General features: G+C 36.9%; 1 long non-coding RNA gene across 1 annotated transcript in view; it reads right to left on the reverse strand.

Annotated features, from left to right (window-relative positions):
* LOC139706227 (uncharacterized) overlaps positions 1–15251 on the reverse strand; it is a 101631-nt gene that overhangs the window by 68374 nt on the left and 18006 nt on the right. The gene's annotated exons all lie outside the window — the stretch shown is intronic.

Raw genomic sequence — 15251 nt, forward strand, 5'->3', positions numbered from 1 at the left:
TTTATTCCATGCATATATACACACATAAAAAATCCTTTGTTTAGGAAAATAATACTATCTATCCACTCCTGGAAAAACATGCACTTGAAATTTTCTTCCACTAGTGGGAATTGATTAGCACATTCTCTCTCTCTCTCTCTCTCTCTCTCTCTCTCTCTCTCTCTCTGCTTTTTCTCCATTTCTCTTGTGATCATTGTCATGAATTTGCAAAATGGATATCAGGCTACGAATACAGTTTTAAATAATGGAGCAGAACATTTCCCTAGGCTATGAGACTTATGTGGAGATAAAATCTGCAACATAGCCTCATTAGGACTATTATCTCCTAAATGGCCACATAAAATAACAGATCCAAGCCACAGTGAGGTCATGAAAATGATTACAGATATAATGTGGACAAATTGCTACATTAATTTTGAGATATTGCTTTCTTTTCAATGCAATACATTATATATTCAAGAATCATGAAGTCTTTAGAAATAAATAACCTTGCATCTCTAATTTGTGGTAATGCCTTTTTATGCGCTTTAAGAATTTTTTCCTCTACCTCATGCTAATAATTAAGAATTCCTTCTCTAAATTAGTTTAATTTGCATCAAGGGATACAAGAACAGCAGGACTACTGATCTTTGTCTTATAAATATGCTCAGTAATAACGATCAGCCCTATCCTTCTGTGAGTTTATCAATTATCGGAATATTGGCAACAGCAGACTTACCACATAAATTAGCCCAGTGGGACTCAACCTTTCCTTGATCTTAGATGTTGCCATGTATCCTGGCTCTAGTGGAAGTTTTGGTCAAAAGCCCAGTCCTTGGCATTCTTTTCTCAATCCCAGTGGCTGGGTCCTGAATTCAAATGACAATCAACAGTAATAATGATAGCTAACATTCATTTAGCACTCATTATGTTTTAGGCACTGTGCTGAGAATTTTGTCTATTACCTCAATATCCATTATAGGAATTCTATGATGCAAATGCTATTATTATCCCTGTTTTATAAATAAGGGAACAGATTTAGAGATGAAGGAAAATTCTATCAGCTACAACCCATCCAAATAGAGAATAGATGGCGAGTTCAAAAGGGCAAAATAAAGATAGTTTAATAGACAGACAATTTACAGTTGTGGGTAGGGGTAAGGGAAACCAGGAAGCAATGATGAGGGGTTAACAACCTCCGGAAGTCCCTACTCTCCCAGGCTGGAACGCGGCAAACCAGCCTACAGCAGCTGAACCCTTTGATTCAAGGACACAGACACTACCAATCTGTGACCTGGCACCCGGGTCACCCGGAGAATAAATACTCTGGCCTCTCTCCTCTCTCTCTCCTGAAGCATCTCCCCCTGGCTGAACCCCGCTGGAAATCCGAGGGCAAGCAAACTTGGTGATTACAGGATACAGAGCAGGGTAGAGAGACTGCAGAATAGATTTGGAGGGACAAATGAAGCCTAAGAGCATAGTAACTTAACCAAGACATACAAATATTCTCTGGTAGGTATAAGCCAAATATAAATCTGAGCAGAGTTCACACTTCCAACCACTAAAGCATTTACTGAGAAGGAAAAAATTCTGATAAAGAAACCAGTGGGGATTATAAGAGCTGATTTTCTCTGCCCTCCCGTTCTTTAAACCTACCTTGCTCCCCCAAGCCTCCTGCTCCAGCTGAATTAATCTTGGCAGAGAGCTCCTCAGAAGCAGACAGAGAAGGTCGTTACTGAAGAAATGAAGGCACAGATAGCCTTACTTCACTAGCACACAATTTCCATTAGTAGAAATTTTAGTTAGCTAGCTTACTACTATATCCCTATAATTCACTTATTGGGTTATAAGAACTATCTTTTGGACCAAGAAATGCTAGCTACTTGTCTTCAAAAAGAAACCTACTAGCAACAAAATGTGATCACTGAATTCTTTTTGATCCCATGGTTATCTTTCTTATTTTTCTCCCACATTTCTTTGATCTGTATAGTTGTAAAATGGTTCTAGTCTTTAATTAACTGTGGTTTTTTAATTATTTAATGGAGAAAATCTATTGAGTGCAATGTGTCATGTTTTGTGCTAAAAGCTTAATGTTCATTACCTTAGTTGATTTTATCACACATTCCTCTAAGATCAGGACTATTATTATCCCCATTTTACTGATAAGTAAACTAAGACTTAAACCCAGGTGTATCTGATTCCAAATGCCAAACGTTAAACCACTTACTCATATCATACCTTCTTGAGTCTGATTCTCAGAATCATTATCACTGTTTAAAAGTAAGCTTGAGCAAGAAATATAGCACAGTTGTAGAGCACTTGCCTAGCATGTATGAGGCCCTGGTTTATACCTCCAGCACCACAAAAAATAACAATTCAGTTGGTGAATCTCCACTCTGATGATGCTAGGTCCCGTGCCCACCTTTGCTGACTCTGTAATGACTGGTGATGTCTGCTGCAACCATGATCCAGCTTTGCTGACTGAGGTAAGTCAAAACACTATCAGTCTCATGATGGCTTCAAGCTTCAGTTTCTTCTCTAGTATGCCTTCAAGTTGCTGCAGATCCAAACATCTATTTTCTGTCTCCTCAAGCTCTCAGTGTCTCAGAGTGCCTTGAACCATCAACCACTTGCTTGATGGGGCTAGAAAGTTTTCTCCTTGGTGCTGGCTCCCCAGGGAGCAATGTACCATGCATATCTGCATAATTAGCTAATTCCCCACCACTGCAGCTTCTCTGTATCTACACTGTTTTCACACATCTCCCACAGGTTACTCCTGGGCCATGACTGAGCACAACGGGTGTACTCAGGAAGGTCTGGTTTGGCAAAATATGGGGTCTTCCAATGGGTAATGTTGACTTGAGGACTCTCCATTAACTTGGGTGAACTTTTCTTGGAATCACACTGCAGCCTAAGCCCCCTCCTTCCCGATATACTTCCCTTCTCCCACATTCCATAGACATCAGACCTGCACTGTGGTGTGAAGCCTCTCCACACCACAGTGTCTTTTCAATCTCTTTCTTCCCAAAAATCTATTCGAAGACTAATTCCACGTTGGCATTTGCTTCTCAATAGGCATGCACTAATGCATGTGGTACTGAGGGTGATCTGGGAAAACTGGTGATGAGAACACAAAATTGCCATAGTCATCACCCAAATACAAAGAAGACACCACCCTGAAGAGTAGAGGAAACATAGATAGTTCCTGGCACAAGGTGGAAGCCCAATTGCTAAAGATTATCACTTGTGGTTGGTTACCTGGGAAGATGTTTGAGTGGAGGTAAACATCCTTGTTGATGAAATAATTCAACATTTGAAAAATGTGGAATAGCAATAATTGTAAAACATTGGAGGTAACTAGTTACTTCCAATTGTTCTGATGCCCCACAGAGGATTGATGAGAAACTGTGAGTCATTAGCAAACAGTTAAAAGCTAAGAATGAGAATCAGAACACCATTTGGGGAATGTACAAAGAGGCCTTAAGCCCTTGAAGTGGAAGAGCAGACATGGCAAACAACTGAGCAAGACTGTTGAGGCTCAGAGCTCCAGAGGTTCTTGGATATTTATACAAGGCATGCCTGTTATGCTAGGGATCCTGGCTGGGGATATAATGGAAAATGGGGGCACCTGGATGGATAACCCTAAAGATGTTGGTTCTGCAGAGTTCCCTGAGACTTTTTTTTTTTCTTTTTCACATTAGGGATTGGAACCGGGGTGCTTACCCACTGAGCCACATCCCAGCCCTTTTAACTATTATGATTATTATTATTATTTAAAGTTTTGAGATAGGGTCTTGCTAAGTTGCTTAGGGCCTCACTAAATTGCTGAGATTGGAACTTGTGATCCTCCTGCCTCAGCCTTCCAAGATGTTGAGATTATAGGCATGTGCCACTGCACCCGGGCCCCTGAGACTTTTGAAACTATGTGTCTTCTCATTCAGGGAAAAGTGAGAAAGGATTTCTTCACTTGTAAGAAGGATAGCTCTATTTTGATAGGAAGAAATAAGGAATTGCTCTGTTACTGCAAGGGCATTCTCATGCGCCTATATGGGTACATACAGAAGCTAAACAGTTTCCCCTGACAATCACAGCCCTTGCCTAGGCAGCCCAGTGACACCTCACTGTGTCTTCCTATTGTCAACACTGGTGCACCCCAGAACTCTTCTCTATGCTTACTTACCAACCATAGCTCATCTACACCCAGCTACCTGACAATGGCAGACCAACTCCAGTCTTAAAAAAAAACTAGAAAACAGCCATCCAGTTGTAACCATACCTTCTCTAATGATTTCTAAATCCAAACATTGAGGAGGAAATCTCTTTCAAGCTCTTCCTTCTTTGAGTATTTTCTCAGCCCTAAGGTTTCACTGTAGAGTCTATTTTACATCTTTATAGTTACTTCTCTATCATAGTTTAAAAATTCTTTATTTTAAAACTCTCCTGTTTATATTATACTGTAGTATCCATTTCCTGATTAGACACAGAATAACAAAAGGTAGTTGATGAAAGGATCCATAATATAAGATAAAATAAACAAAAATGTATTGGATTGAAGATTTTTTCTCAGTGTATCATGTTGAATACTATGGCAAGAACCTTTGGTGATATAGTGAACTCATTGGTAGAGTAGCTCTTAGATACTTAAAGCAAGTTATGGCCAATGCCAAGAAGCCTGGATTGCCCTGGATGATGATAGAGGAAGAAATAAAGGGGCTGAGGGAAGTTATGATATGTTGGAATGGATAGATTATGAAGCCAGAATTATGTTCTACATAAAGCCTAGAGAACATACCAGCAACCAAGGTCAGTAATAATACATTAGAGAGACAGGCTTGAGCAGAACAAAAGAGTTCACGTTGGCTCTTCTTTGCATGCTGCAGCTAAATGTAGGGGAGGTGATCACAGAGTTAAAATCTTTAATATTTGTGGAGGTGATGGGGTCTTAAAGTAATAGAGGCTAGGTGGGACTACTTAACTACCTGAAGCCAGAATGATGCAATTACCATATGGATTTGCAAAGTCAAAATGGAAGCCAAGGGGCTTGACTCATAGGAAGTCAAGATGAGTAACAGAACATGGCATCTGCAAGGGGTAAAATAGACCTGATAGTAGCCAACAGGGAGCTGCTTAACTTCTACAACCAGAACAAAGGCAGGAATAGAAGAACAAGAGACAGAGGACAGTCATATCAATTAAATTTTATAATCTCTTAGCTTCTGGAGTTGAGATAATTTTCAGATCCCAAACCCCTTGTCCTGAAGGGGTCTCAAAAAGAAGAATGCTACAACATTACAGTAAGTACCACAATTAATATCTCCCAGTGGCTATAGTCTTGGGTAAGTGGATAATCTGAGGAAAGACGAATACTCAGATAAGTCAAGGACAGTTGGATATGGGGTCTGTCAACATTGGTTGCCAGAGATCCCAAACACATCATAACCCCCTCTGTTAGAATGAGGGTCTGCAGATTCCAGGCATTAGATTGAGTTCAAATTAAAATCTGGCTCACAAGGTTTACAGACCCCAATGATCATTTCTTCAGTTCCCTAGTTTATAACTGAAATCAATGTAGTAGGCACTTGGAATTACCCCCACATTAGAGGATAAGCCTATGGAGTAAGAGTTAACACAGTAGGAAAAACCAAATAGAAATCTCTATAACTGCTCTTGTCTCACAGATCAAGATAGGACATTTAAAAACAATATATAAAACCAGAAAGGAGGTCAGAGATTATTGCTACCATGAAAAAGGTGTAGGGGTGCTAATCCCAATTACATTTCAGTTTAATTCTATAGCCTTCTCCCCCTGACAAAAACAGGTGTTTCCCAGCCTATGCTTCTTTTCCCACAAACAGACCAAAGAGTTATTTTGTGTTCATGATAACTGTGTACTCAAATTTAATCACCTGAGCCCTGATTTATTTCTCAATTATAGATACTTGCAAATAATATAAAATTAGAACCCCCCATTTTTAAAGAACTTTTTAAAACCATAACCATGGCTATGATTTTGGACAAAGAGGTTTCCTTCTAGACACATTATAATCATCCTGACTCTGCTTCATAAACAACCTCCAGGACATTCTCAAACATGGCACATTGTGGCTTGGTGCATTACTTCTCCAACTTGATCTACATACACTGTTTTTTTTTCTCTCCCCTCTGAACATTATCAGATGCACTGTATCTTCTATTAAAGACTCAGCACAAGAGCCACTTCCTCCAGGAAGCCTCTCTGAAACTTTATCCACACACCAGACTGGTTCATTGTCCTTTCTTGGTACTCCTGTAACATCCTCTGCAGCTTAATAATCTTTTATATTATCTCACTTTCTTTTAGGGTTTGCCTTTTAACATATCTGCCTTCCCCTTAGACTAAGTTCCTTGAGGGCAGGGACTGTATCACATTTTTGTTTGAGCCTCAACAGTTTAGGATAGTACCTAATACATGGTTGGCTATACATACATGACAAATGACAAAATGATAGATTTAAATATACTATTTTGATGTTTGGATTGCATACCAGGTCTTTAGAATTTGTCACTTTATGAGTAATTTTTTCTAGAATTCATTAGACTATTTAATGAGTGTGTTTGTAGGCAATTTTCCAATTTATTCTTTTGAACTGGAGTAATATTGTGCTCCAGACCACCCAGCAAGGACCAGTCTCCATGGTCACTGTTCTGCATCCAGAGTGAAACATTGGCCTTCGATCCATTCCAGGTGGAATTCTTGGCACACATCATCTTCACAGATGTGTCCATCAAAGGTCAGAAGTGTTATCAACAGTAAAATGATTGGCTAACTTGTAGAACACAGGGTACTCTCTGAGGGTTTGGGGGGCACTGTTGGAGTCACACACCTGCCTCACTTGCTGCAGAAGTGACTAGGCTGCTAGGGGTCCCTTGAGACAATGTGACTCTTCACTTCCAGTTTAAAGCATCACTTAATGAACTCCACAGCTGTTCATTAAGCCATATGTTCAGGGAGAAGAAGGCTCTAACATGGCAGTATGGTCAGTCAAAGCCAAATCTGGCCAGAAGCTATCTTAGCTTAGCACGTCTTGAATTACTTTCCAAGCCACACAAGCCTGATTTCACCATCTGGAAGAAGCTGCTGCAATCAAAACTACAACTAAGATCTGAGTGCACCACTTACAGGAAGCCAAGCACGACAGCACAAAAGATGGAAAGGTTGAAGCATTAAAGATTGAATCTTCAAACGTCTGTACACAGCAGCTGATACACTGGTTACTCTTTCATACCTGTTTCCACTGCTAGATTTATTTTTCCCAGGTTTAAGGTGTGAAAATTTGAGACATCAGTAAATCCAGATGTACGTCTTCACCAGAAAGAATCCAAATATATATTGAGACCAAATAACTTCACTATCACTTAGTTAGATCTTTTATCACTTTTCAGGTGCTTGGGGGAAGGAAAATAGGAATATTGTTAGCTTTTGGAATATACTAATCTGGATTCTAATTCTCATTCTCTCCGTTTTAGACGAATTAATCATGTTATCAATCTTTAGTTTCATTGCCACCAAAACAGGACAATCTGTTCAACTGTAAAACTTCAGCTTCTTCCATCATACCATACTGCTTCTTGTTATCTCTGCCTTTGAATACATGAATACAAAAGTGAAAAAAGATAAAAAACCAAATAATTAAAATATAATAGTAACACTTTCCAGTTACTCAGAGAAGTTCCAGGACAATGTTATAGGAATAAAAATAAGGAACAGTCTAAACCAATGTACATCAGTGCCTGATACAGAAAAGATACTATGGGACAATAATTTCAAAAAACTTAAGTTCAGTTGGATCTAAGGCACCCACTTGATCACAGTTCTGACATCAAATGAGTGTTCATATCCAGCAGGCTTCTCCATATATTGTGCCTTTTTTTAATGTAAGTAAAGCCTATCAAGCCAATTCCATAGGCCTGTGCTATAATACTTTGTCTAGCAGACATCTCACCATAATTGACCTCAAAATGAATCTTAATTGCTGCTACTTATCAGTTCCTGACCTCAGCTTCTCACCTATAGATGAGGCTTATTATACATGTCTCACAGGATGAGTGTAAGGATCATATGTGATAGCATACTCATAAAACCACAAGTAATTATCAAGCTCTTGCTATGTCCTAAGCACTATGGATGCAGTGATGGATAAGAAATGATAACTGCTTTTAAGGAATTTATAGTAGAATGCCTGACACAGAAGTTAGTTGAGCTAGAATTTGATAGCTAGAAGAAAGCCCAACTGTATATATTCACAAGAAGGATACATGCCCCTGCATCTCCTGGATCCCTTGTCTATAAGATTCTGAGCCTAAGTTGCCACATCTTCGTTACTCAAAGTTATAAGCATAGTCACAATAAAAGGTCATTGTAAAGCATCTAGTTCTAGAGGCCTCCAAGGATTTATACCAACCCACATTAAGAAGTTTCTTCTGAATTATACTTTTGTTGCTTCTGTATATACAACATTCCTTTAAATTTAATAAAAGACACATATTTATTTTCAAAAATATTCCTCAAGTGGAATGATACCCCTTATTACCTGTACATAGTTTCATGTATAGCAATTTAAACTGCATTTTATAGTATTTCTTCTGGCTGAGCTTCTGTTTTTCTCATTCTTCCATAGACATAAGTTATCAGATATAATTTTAAAATATGAAAGATAGTATTCAAAATGTACCAATATTTCCAGGTGCACTTTATGGAACTGCAGAACTATTTCTCAGAAGCATAAAATGGTTGTTAAAAAATGCTTTAAAGTGCCAACAAGTTAGAAGTCTTATGAGTTGAGCAGGGTCAAGCTCAGGGGAGTAGAAACTTGAAGTCCATTTACTATAGTCTCATGTTCATGATGGGCTACATATTTAGATTTTTGATAATATATATTAAAAAGGAAATTATAATTAATTTTATTTTGAGTATTAAAAGCATTATTTTATTCCATGTAAACTTTTAAATTTACCACAATTATTTTAACTACATTTGGCATTTCTCTATAACATACCACAAGTCTTAAAAATAGCCCAGGCTTTCTCAAACTTGTAGAAGACTTAGAAAAGAAAGATCTTCAACTAGCCTTTATATTCTAGAACATTTAACCTGTCAAAGCTTCATGTTGGAACAGCAGTGATGGAGCAACTTTTTTAATGATCAGAGTTATAGAAAACCTACTTACATGACTGAGATAATGAGACTGATTGAATAGAAAAATCCCAAATTAATGATTTACTACTAGAAGTGTAGTATTTAGCTTATGCACAGGTGATCAGTGCATTTACACTAAGCACAGAAAGGACTTTAGGAAAATCTGCTTAGGGAAATCTCATTATGAATAGAAGCTTTGCTGATTTTCTATCTTTCATTTAATCAACAAGCATTTATTGAATGCCTAAAAGGTTATGGATTACATGCCAGATGTCATTCAGAAAAAAATATTAAATTAAACAATTTCCTCAATGCATATAGCATTTGTACTCCGCCAAGCATTTTGCAAATATGCTCTTTTTGTCTCATCTAATTCTTACAACAAAAGGTTATAAAATCCATTTTAACAAATGAGGAAACCAAGCCTGAGAGATAAAGTAACTTGTACGATTATACAGTAGTACATAAGAAATCAAATACGGATCTATTTTCTGCAAAATTTTAGTGCTTTCCATCATATTATGCTGCTTTTAATTTAATATAGGAGTCAGCAAATTATGGTCTGTGTTCAAAATCCAGGCTGCAGTCTGCTTTTTTAAATAAAGTTTTATGAGAATACAACCATGCACCTTAGTTTAGGTGTTATGGGAAACGCTTTCTCATTACAACAGCAGAGTTGATCAATTATAGTAGATAGATATCATCATATGATCTACAAAACTAAAAGTATTTATTATCTGGACCTTTCACAGAATAAGTTTGCCAAACTCTGATTCAAGACATGATTTTTGGTACCTCAAAAATACTAATAAATACAGAAGAGACAGGAAAACAAAAAATCTTCCTGTAATACATTAAAGTAAAACTTGAAGCCAAGTTTATATAAATAATGCTTTATTAGCAAGTACAACCCCAGGCAAACAAAGGCAAGAAGAAAAGATAGGCAGGGAAGAAGAGGAAGTAAATATTAAGAGTGTATTGTCCAAATTGGTCACAGGATGTTTCCAGAGAAATTGTTCGTAACAGTTAAATCTCAGAACAGTCTTCACACCTTAGAAGAAACTGAGGTAATCAGGGTTAGGAAACAAACAAAAAGCATCAGCAATAGAGGCTCTTACAATGGCAGAAATGGTGTAAGCCATTCCTATGACTGCTCAAGTTGGGAAGCAAGACAATACCTGAGTCCAAGGGAAAGAAAATATCAAACAAATCAGGTCTGAGATATAAGCCAGTCCAATACAGTTCACCCCTTGCAACTATCAGATCTACTCTCACTTTTTCACAAAAACCAAATTGCACATGAGAACAAAATGTCCTTATTGTCTCTCTGAGAGGATAAGTGTTAAGTATCATTCTTGAAAATAATGGCCAGTTGCACTCTTCTAAAAAGACTTCATTCAGTAGGATTATCAATCTAAGCCATAAGCCTTGATACTTTAGTTACTCTTGGAGGTAAAGTTAATGGTTACTATCTCCCTACTCTACCTCAGTTTAGAGTCTCCTCATCCTTGGCCAGCATTATGCTGTCTTAGTAGAATTAGATAGGCTGTCATTTCTGAGTGGTCTAAGCCCTAAATTGTCTTTCTATGGTTGATGGAGTTGACCACTCACACTTATCATTCATCACAGAACCATTAATAGACAAACCAATGACTTCTTTTGCTACCATACATAATTATTCTATGCCTCATCTTTGTAGCCACAACCCAGGATCCTTATTGTAAGCAGCGTTAATTATCCTAGATGTTGGTACACTATTATGCCTAATACAAAATGGTCATCTGGTAATCACAGCTTCTAGTTCAATGGACTTTTCATTGTCTCCTGGAGGAAGTATCCTATGATCTATGACTTAGGAACTCTGTTATCAGAGCCTAAGGATACAAGAAAGGGAAGCAAAATTTTGTAAGTGGATCACTGGAAATGATGGCAAGTAGGATCAATCCTACTTCTACATTATATTTGTATCATTCAAGAAATACCTTCCATCCCCTCCAAGATAGATTTTATCTGTATGAGTATTTATTAAAGAAAATACCCGTGGTATATGAAGGGGAAAAGGAATAGATATGTGGGAAGAGGGTACAATGGAGATCTGATACCTGTGACAGGAAACATAAAGGGTATAATGCTATTATTTCTATGTAAATGAAATTTATTTTGGTTCTTCCTCCTGCTGGTGATCAAAGGAAAGCAGTCACCAAATTAATAGTGGCATAGCAAATGTCAAAATCTCACTGATAACATGGCAGCTGAGAGTGAAGCCCCCAGTGCGCCTCATCACACACATTAAATTTTCTGTAGTCCTCTTTCTTCAATCATAAAGTCATTACATACTCCTCAGGTGAGGGAAATAGGGACTTGTTTCTGATGGCCAGGGAATTCAGAGAAACTGAAGGTCAGTGATTGTCAGGTACATTCACCTAAATATTCTCATCTAAGGTTTTAGGTTCCCAAGTTTCTATCAGAACCCTCTTTTAGACCTTGCATTATTGAGCCTACATAGTTTTGTTTTGTTTTGCTTTTTCAGGGTTGACATCTTATAATAAAATTAAGGGTCTGAATTTCAGCCCAGTAAGTCCTGCTTCTTCAAAAGATAAAGTTTCTTTGAAGCTTCCATGACACATGACACAGTGTTAACAGCTGTATGAGCCACCTATAATATATTTTTTTTTTGCAGGGGGTGTGGATGGGGGGTGGGCAAGGTTTCCAATGATGTCAAAAGCAGCCATCTAATACCACAATACTTAAAATTATCATTGTTCCCATAATGTTTAAGTATAGGAGACCCAGTGTTCTAATGCTATGTATTCTACCTCTCAGCCAAATTAATCATAGCTAAAAGCTTTAGTAACTGTGATACCAAAGCATATCAAAATGTTATCACTAGAACTCTTCTCATACCAGGTGCCTCAGCTTGTGTTTTCTATACCTTTGGGACTCAAGAAGATGTGATTCATGAACTATCATCACTGGTATCACTTGAAAACTTGTTAGAAATGCAAAATCTCAGACCCCAGCTCAAGAGCCCTGAATCAGATTCTGCACTTTATGGAATTTCCCAGAGAACTCTCATAAACATTGAATTTCCTGAGTAAATATCCTCAATACATGAGGAGCTTTGCTCTAGACAATAGATCCTGAAGCAAACTAATATGGTGCCACTTTGGGGGAAAGTGCACTCCCAGTGAGAAAGGCAAAGCTGGGGCAGAGAAAAAGAAAAGCATGATGCTTGGCCAATTCACTGCAACTTCTCAAGAACACAGGCTGAAAAATTGGTCACATGATATTTCTCCAGAGAGACCACACGGAGCCATAACAACTTGGAGAAGTCTAGTATGGCAGTATGTAAAAACGTGGATGTGTAACCAATGTGATTCTGCAATCTGTATACAGGGTAAAAATGGGAGTTCATAATCCACTTGAATCAAATGTATGAAAAATGATATGTCAAGAGCTTTGTAATGTTTTGAACAACTAATATTAATAATTTTAAAAGTCATCTTGGGAAAAAAAAAAAGAAGTCTGATATTGGGAGAAAGAGGGAGGGGAAGTGAGCAATTTATCTGCTGTTTCATCTGTTTTTTGTCTCCATAGTCAAAGATTACCCCCCAAGGGGTATTAACTGCCCAGCACCTCTGGATGTATTATCTGGTCCCTCCACATAGCCACCTGGGAAGCCAGTTTCTTTGGGTCCCATTAGGCCATATCTAGGTGCTGGAGTTTCTAGACATTTAAGAAAAACCTCTAAAATGAAAGATGTAATGCAAAGTACATCTAAAAAAAAAGAGCATTCTGAAGGAAATAGTACAATAAGATGAGAACTTTAAAAAAATATCTATAATAGTTGCAGATAAGATAGAGTAAGTGAAAAGATATTGCTTGTTATTTATAGAGTATTAAATATTCCCATTGAAACTGCAATCCAGTCATATATCTTCCAACTTAAGTTTTATCAGTCTCTTCTGCAATGTCACCAGGACTAATTTTGAAATATGAAAATCTATAATTCTTCAATGAGATAAGGGAAATGGCATATTTGTGAAGCAAAACAGAAGGATATTTAAAGGAACATCAAGAGAAAAAAGTATTTTTGGCAATGAAAACATGATAGTAGAAACAAAAATTATAGAAAAGATGGAATATAAATTGAGAAAGTTTCCAAGAAAGAAAAGCATTGGTGTTTAATGAACTAAAATATGAGAGAAAAAGTAAGAATCATTAAAAGATCGGTTCAGGGAGCCTAAAATCAAAACAAAAGGAGTTTTAGAAGAAGAAAAAAAATATGAAGGTAATGGGGAAAACTACAAAGTGATTCAAGAAAACTTTTCACATCCAAAGTCCTCAAGTTTCTAGATTGAAAGAGCCCATTTGATGATTAGTATAATAAATAACAAAATGATCACCAAGGCATATCAGCTTGAAATTCTACAACACTGGGAACAAAGAAATTAGAGAATTTCCAGTAGAAGACAAGCTATAGCCAAAAGATTAAGAATCAGAAAATCAGATTTATCTAGAGCCACATGGAAATGAGAAAAATATAGATATAAGTAATGGATATAACAGCTAAAAATGAATATAATAATTTGGAGAAAAATTCATTTTCCACCTGAAAATCTTTATTAGTCCAACATTCAGTGAAATGCAGAAATAAAATAATACATTTTCAAATACTTAAGCTCTGAAAAATTTTACTCTGCATGTGTTCTTTATCAGGACACTATGAAGAGAGAAATTCTCCTAAATTAAGGAGGTGCACCAAGAAAAAAGGAACAACAAGTCCAGATAACAGAAGAGCCAAGAATGGAGTGAAGAAAAGGAAACACCGATAACTCTCCTTTGAGCTCAAAAACAGAGCTGTACTGGAGAATAACTAGCACAGAGGAGAGCAGGCCAAAGGCTCAGGGATGTGGGTCTGGTAGACAATGTAATGTGTTTAAGTATATTGAAGGGAAGGTTTGACATTTAATGGGTTAACTCACTTGTTCTGGCATTTACATAGTCATGTAAACACCGAATGATAGTCTAACTAAACTTATGTATAACTGTATTTTGAGGAGATGAGAGAGGAAATGCATCAGTAGCAAATATGAAAAGGGAGAGTTGGGAGAAAAAATTAATTTCTCCTCTTTTACTTAGAAAGTTAATAGTTAATGCCTTAAAAATGAAAAACTAAGAATTTTTAAAAACATGTTTTATATGAAAAGAATTTTATTGTTAATCTTTAGCATTTTAATTATGTTACTATTAAATGTTTTGCACTGTTTGGATCTGCCACCTTCATTAATCATCTTTAAAACACACACACACACACACACACACACACACACGTGCCAGCACACAAAAAAATACTTAATTTTTAGAAACACCTTTACTGAACTGTAGTTCAAGTACCATACAATTCACCCATAAAAAGTATAAAATTCAGTGGTTTTTAGAATATTCATAGATACAAACAAACATAACTGCAGTAAATTTTATATTTTAGTCATCCCCAAAAGAAACCTAATATACTTTAGCTACCATCTCCCTACATCCTTGTTCTGACCTCCTCCAACCTTAGGCAACATCTAATCTACTTCCTGTCTCTACAGATATCCCTGTCCTTGACATTCATTTGAATGGATGCATGGAATATATGGTGTTTATGACTAGTTTCTATCCTGAGCATGATGCTTTGAAGGTTCATCCATAATATAGCATGTATCAGTACTTCATTTCTTTTTATGACCAAATAATGTTCCATTGTATTTACATACCACATTTCAGTCATCCATTCATCAATTGATGGCTATTTGACTTATTTCCACCTTTTGGTTTTTAAGAATAAAGCTGGTATAAATATTCACATGCACATCATTTCTGGGTGGACATATGTTTTCATTTCTCTTGAGTATATATTTAGGAGTGGAATTGTTGGGTCAGACGGTGACTCTATGTTTAATCATTTAAGGAAGTGCCAGACTGTTTTGAAAAGGATCTGCACATTATTTTATACTCACACGAGCAGTTCATGAGAATTCCAACTTTTGATATCATCACTAGCACTTGATATTTTCTTTCTTTTTGATTCTAGTCATAGAGGGTGTGAAGT

Source organism: Marmota flaviventris, chromosome 6 (assembly GCF_047511675.1).
Source record: "Marmota flaviventris isolate mMarFla1 chromosome 6, mMarFla1.hap1, whole genome shotgun sequence".
NCBI classification, from domain to species: domain Eukaryota; kingdom Metazoa; phylum Chordata; class Mammalia; order Rodentia; family Sciuridae; genus Marmota; species Marmota flaviventris.